Consider the following 6,000-nt stretch of genomic DNA (forward strand, 5'->3'; position numbering starts at 1 on the left):
ATTGCTTGAACCTTTGAAAGGAAGTCGTCAAGTTAGCCTGGGCTTCGAAGTATGAGCCATCAGATTGCCTATTCCTGTGTGTACAATAAGACATAATAACCCCTCTCATGACGGACTTAGATGCCTGCCAGAATGTCAAAGGCTTCTCAAACTCACAACTAGCATTATTACTCTTGTAATCTAGCCATGCTGCTTCCAACATGTTCTGAAATTTCAGTGAATTAGCCAGATGTGCCGGGACCCACCACTGCCTCACTGGGCCCTTATCCACGTGCACTGATAGTTTAATCCGACACAGGGCATGGTCCGAGATGCTAATAGCTTCGATTCTAGCATCCATGACTTTAGGGAACATATGTTCTGACAACAGCAGGTAGTCAATGCGGGAGAGCGTACCATATGCAGCTGATAAGCAAGTATAATCCCGTTCTAGCGGATAGCATGCCCTCCACACATCCACCACCCGCAGTCGGCACGTTAAGTACTGGATACCAACTTTCGGGGTGCTATTCCCCTGACCTGAAGCCACATTCCTATCTAAAACATGAGACGAAACCACATTGAAATCCCCCCCTAACACAATATTAGAATCTGTATGACCATACAATTTGTTCAGCACATCTAGGAAAAACGCTTTGGGACGGTTATTCGGAGCATATATGTTACATAGCAATAAAATCTACTGAAATCTACTGTAACGTCTACAATAACATACCGACCCTGCGGGTCAACCTGTAAGGCAGTGATTTTCAACCTTTTTTACTCACGGCACACCAAACAATATTTTAAAATTGCCAAGGCACACCATCAGTTCCCCACAGAAAAAAACAAAACACACACATTGGCCCTCACAGTAAAAAAAAATCCACCCTTACATTGGCCTACACAGAAAAAACAATTGCTCCCCACAGAAATCCTATTGCTCCCCACATGAATTATTCACATTGTTCCCCCCATAAATTCTTATTCTCCCCACATAAATCCTATTGTTCCCCACAGGAGAAATAAAATAACAAATATTATTATCAGCTGTCCTCCTTCCTGTGCTGCGAATACTGAGCAGCAGGCGGTCGGGCAGGTGTGGATGTGGGTGGGCAAGGAAAGCTGTGTATGCAGGCGGGAACTGGAAGATGTGTTTGCAGGCGGGTGGATTGGCTGGGTGGTAAGACTCGGTGGCCGTGACCTATGATATCACACTGTTTTCAAGGCATAGGTCATGGCCGGAGCACAACTGATCTTCTAAGTAGAGACCGGGCCAACAGTTCACTCTGAAGGTGCAGGAAGCTGCTCTGGCTCCGCGGCACACCTTGCAACTGGTCGCGGCACACTAGTGTGCCAAGGCACACTGGTTGAAAAAGCCTGCTGTAAGGAATGAACAGTATGAGATAATGACTGTCTAATTAATATGGCCACCCCCCGTGCCTTAGAGGAGTATGAAGTGTGTTAAGTTTGGCTCTCTCTAGAGGGAGGAGGTGCGTTTTCTGCAAGAACGCTATATCCATGCGGAGCTTGTTCAGATACATAAGGATTTTTTTCCTCTTAGCCGGGGAGTTAATACCCCCCCACATTCCATGTGCTAATTGTTAGAGAAGGCATGCAGCTAATCTAAACAAACCCATTGAAGTAATGACGAGTACATAAAGGAAGTAGTGGTCCAACCACTGCTGTTCATTCCATCGCGACACTTGAGCAGACATTCAGGGGGGACAAGACAAGACACAAATAGGATAACAACACTTAGAAAAAAAGAGACATAACAGGACAAGAGGCAGCAACTCGCCTCCACCGTCCAAGAAATAAGAACTTCCAGCCATATATAAACCTGTAAGGCTAACTTCAAACATGGCGTGCTTACCCCTAGCATTCCCCAGCCAGTAGCGACATTCAAAGAGGTAAATGAGAACCCCAGCTTCCACCCAGCCCAACTTAACAGAATAAATTGAGGCTAAGAAAAAGAGGGTGCCTGATACGTATAAACTGGATGAGAATCATTTAGGCAGTTATTCCCCGTTCATGGGTACCATACATATAGCAAGCATATGACCAGTCCTGGCCGGAACCCCCAGGCCATCCATCTGGTATCGCATGCAACCCCCGGCTCAGGGCCTATGATGTGGAGAAGTAGGATAAGACGAATGTCCCGATTTCCATCCTTCAGACAGATATCCAGCTGCGTCCGCTACATTAGAAAAGTCCCGAAAGGAGCCCCCCTCAAAGAGCCGTAAACGTGCAGGGTACAGCAGTGCAAACTTCCTGCCCTCCTGGACCAGGCGAGAGCAAATCTGGGAGAAATCCCTGCGAGCTCGGGATACTTCAGAGTAATCCTGGAAAAGACCACCATCCCATGAATGAGCCCTGTGTCTCCTGGAAGCAGAGCAAATAGCTTCTTTGTGAAGAAAGTTTAAACAGCGAAAAATCACCACACGCGGCCTCGCATTCTGACCCATCCTGGGCGGTCCTAAGCGGTGGGCCCTCTCCACTACCATGTCTGCACATGTGTCTTGAATTTCCAAAAACTCTGGGAGGGACACTTGTAAAAAACGATACAGGTCTGGCCCTTTAAGAGATTCTGCTAGGCCCATGATCCTGAGGTTATTCCTCCTCGACCTGTTTTCCAGGTCGTCTAATTTATTCATAACTTGGTAATAAGATTTCTGCATAGTGTCAGCATTCGTTTTTAATTCTACCACATCTTGGAATACTTCCCCCAATCTTTTCTCAGTGGATAATACTCTCTGGGACAGCTGTTTCAGCTGAGACTTAATGTCCTGTGCCACCTGCGTCAGCTTAGCAGCGTGCACGTCCATGAGGGGCCCCATCGTTACCTGGATTGCTTTCACAACATCGTCATACGAAACCGGAGCTGCAGGGTCAGGAGAGGCAGGCTGAGATCTGTCATCCAGCGGCTGTGTGCCCTCCAGTGTGTCCGGTGCGGCGGCCATATTGGATTCTGCCCGGAGCCGCTCACAGCGGGATCTCTGCTGCTTTGCCGGCATGGGAGACGTGAGGAACTTCTCCATAAGATCGAGGAGACTTTCCCCTCACCTAGTCTGCGGGAACCGCCGGCATTAAAGCCGCTAACGCAGGGCTGCGTGCTGTGTTGGCTGGGGTAGCAGCGGAGCTCTCACACCAAGCACCCGATCACATGGGAGCCGGAACCGGAAGTCGCCATCATTAGCTGTTACATTGGTATGCAATGCAGCTATACTATCAGCCCGCTAATTGTCTCTATAGGAAAGAATTACTCATAATCTTTATTATAATTTCACGCTATGAACATGCAATTGACACTCTGATATATATTTTCATACCGGTTTTTATATTTATGTGAGTATTTGAAATAAAAAATTTCTGTCAGCGCTTTTCATTTGTCCTTTTTAATGTGGGTTGAGGAATCCCTCTAATAGGAGAGCCGCAGACGATCATGTGATTGCACTGAGTATTTGGTTGCCGCCAAGTTTCCGTACAAAGAGTCTGGGGCGGGATTGCACCATGAGGAGGGGGGAGGGAGGGGAGTTTCAGTGCCGCTGTCGGAATTTCCAATGCTATGGCAAAGGCAGCTCGCCCCCCTCACAGCTAATTGAGTTGACCCCCTAAGCCTTTTACTAGCACCTGAATGCAGTCATGGGCGTGCTGGCATTTATAGTTCTACAAGCAGTTTATGACAGCCCTCTGCTGGACAGTCAGGTCTGGATCTTCTCTTTAGTAAAATCTTATTTTAAAAAACCTGCCGCTACTCTACAGCATCAGCGTTGATATTTGCTGCAGGCGTAGACCATGCCATAACAGTTATTCCTCCCTGCAGGCATACAGCATCTGCAGCTGTGTCCACTGTTAAGGTCATTTTACTAAAAAAACAACAACAATCTGGTCAGCCATGAAAAATGCACCGTAAAAAAAAACCTAAAAATGTTTATTTCTCTTATTTAGCTTAGTCTAAGGAAATTCTAAGAAAGTGGAACTGTGCGTTCTCGTGATGGATGTATTAATCCATGACAGGAGGATGCTAGGCTGACCACAACCTCTGCTTCCTGTCACCACGTTTCCTGTAACAGTCACCATTTCTTTCAGAAATAACCTTCAGCTGCATGAACAACATGGCCGACAACTGACTGAGCTTGCTTATCACCACCTCTAATGTCATTGCAGTCATGTGACCAGGACGTTGCTGTATTCATCCACTGCTTCCAAGGTTACACAAAAGCCCTAATACCAACGTACACAGGCCCATAATTAGCTAGAACAAATAAACAAGATTTTATTTGTATTTTTATTTTTTAAAACTGCAGATAAATACAGGTTGAGTATCCCATATCCAAATATCCGAAATACGGAATATTCCGAAATACGGACTTTTTTGAGTGAGAGTGAGATAGTGAAATCTTTGTTTTCTGTGGCTCAATATACTCAAACTTTGTTTAATACACAAAGTTATTAAAAATATTGTATTAAATGACCTTCAGGCTGTGTGTATAAGGTGTATATGAAACATAAATGTATTGTGTGAATGTACACACACTTTGTTTAATGCACAAAGGGGGTCATTCCGAGTTGTTCGCTCGCAAGCTGCTTTTAGCAGCTTTGCACACGCTAAGCCGCCGCCTACTGGGAGTGAATCTTAGCTTATCAAAATTGCGAACGAAAGATTAGCAGAATTGCGAATAGACACTTCTTAGCAGTTTCTGAGTAGCTCCACACTTACTCGGCATCTGCGATCAGTTCAGTGCTTGTCGTTCCTGGTTTGACGTCACAAACACACCCAGCGTTCGCCCAGACACTCCTCCGTTTCTCCAGCCACTCCCGCGTTTTTCCTAGAAACGGTAGCGTTTTTTCGCACACACCCATAAAACGGCTTGTTTCCGCCCAGAAACACCCACTTCCTGTCAATCACATTACGATCACCAGAACGAAGAAAAAACCTTGTAATGCCATGAGTAAAATACCTAACTGCATAGCAAATTTACTTGGCGCAGTCGCACTGCGGGCATTGCGCATGCGCATTAGCGACTAATCGCTCCGTTGCGAGAAAAAAATACTGAGCGAACAACTCGGAATGACCCCCAAAGTTATTAAAAATATTGGCTAAAATAACCTTCAGGCTGTGTGTATAAGGTGTATAGGAAACATAAATGCATTCTGTGCTTAGACTTGGGTCCCATCGCCATGATATCTCATTATGGTATGCAATTATTCCAAAATACAGAAAAATCCGATATCCAAAATACCTCTGGTCCCAAGCATTTTGGATAAGGGATACTCAACCTGTAATGAATTGCGAGCATAGGGGGAAGCCAGGTGGTAGGTCTTGAGGGCATGGTGCAGCAAGGTGGGTGGAGCAGGGGAATTAATGTCATTGTTCCCTCTCAGCACCCCCTGACTGTCCGCCTCCCCCCCACAATATTGCCACGATTCTTTGTGATTCTTGGCATTGTGTAAACTGGAATCAGCACGAATCGCCGCATCAAACCGACTGAACCGCCCATCTCGTTCAGGAAGTATGGGTTTGCAACAAGAAGACTGTCCGGAACTATCTGTGTAAGTGTCGTCTGTAAAACAAAAATTGTGTTGACTTTTTAGGGGTAAGCTACTGTATAAGGAAATGATGAGAGCAGAATGCTACTAGACCAGTCTCTACTGCTTCCGGGAATCACCGCAAGTAAATCTGACGCTTTCACTTTCACTTGGCCCAATGGCCCCACAAAAAGAGAAATGTTAATAGTGGGTCCCTCACCCTCAAGTTAATAAGGGGGTGGGGCTTGGACAGCTATAGGGACAAATAGGTAGGTGTGTCCCTCCCCCTTTTTTTTTCTCCATTGCTGTATAAAAGGGACAGACGAACCTGGAGAGACAATGGGATGCTCCTGGGAATTCCGCAAGATGGGATTGGCCAGGGATGACCTCTCCCTCATTAGGGGCAACTCAGTGAGAAGGGAAACTAGAGGGGGTTAGAGATATTCATGGATTGTAGCCGTCACTCAGCCCCTCCTGGTTTTTAGGATT

Source organism: Pseudophryne corroboree, chromosome 3 (assembly GCF_028390025.1).
Source record: "Pseudophryne corroboree isolate aPseCor3 chromosome 3, aPseCor3.hap2, whole genome shotgun sequence".
Lineage (NCBI taxonomy): Eukaryota > Metazoa > Chordata > Amphibia > Anura > Myobatrachidae > Pseudophryne > Pseudophryne corroboree.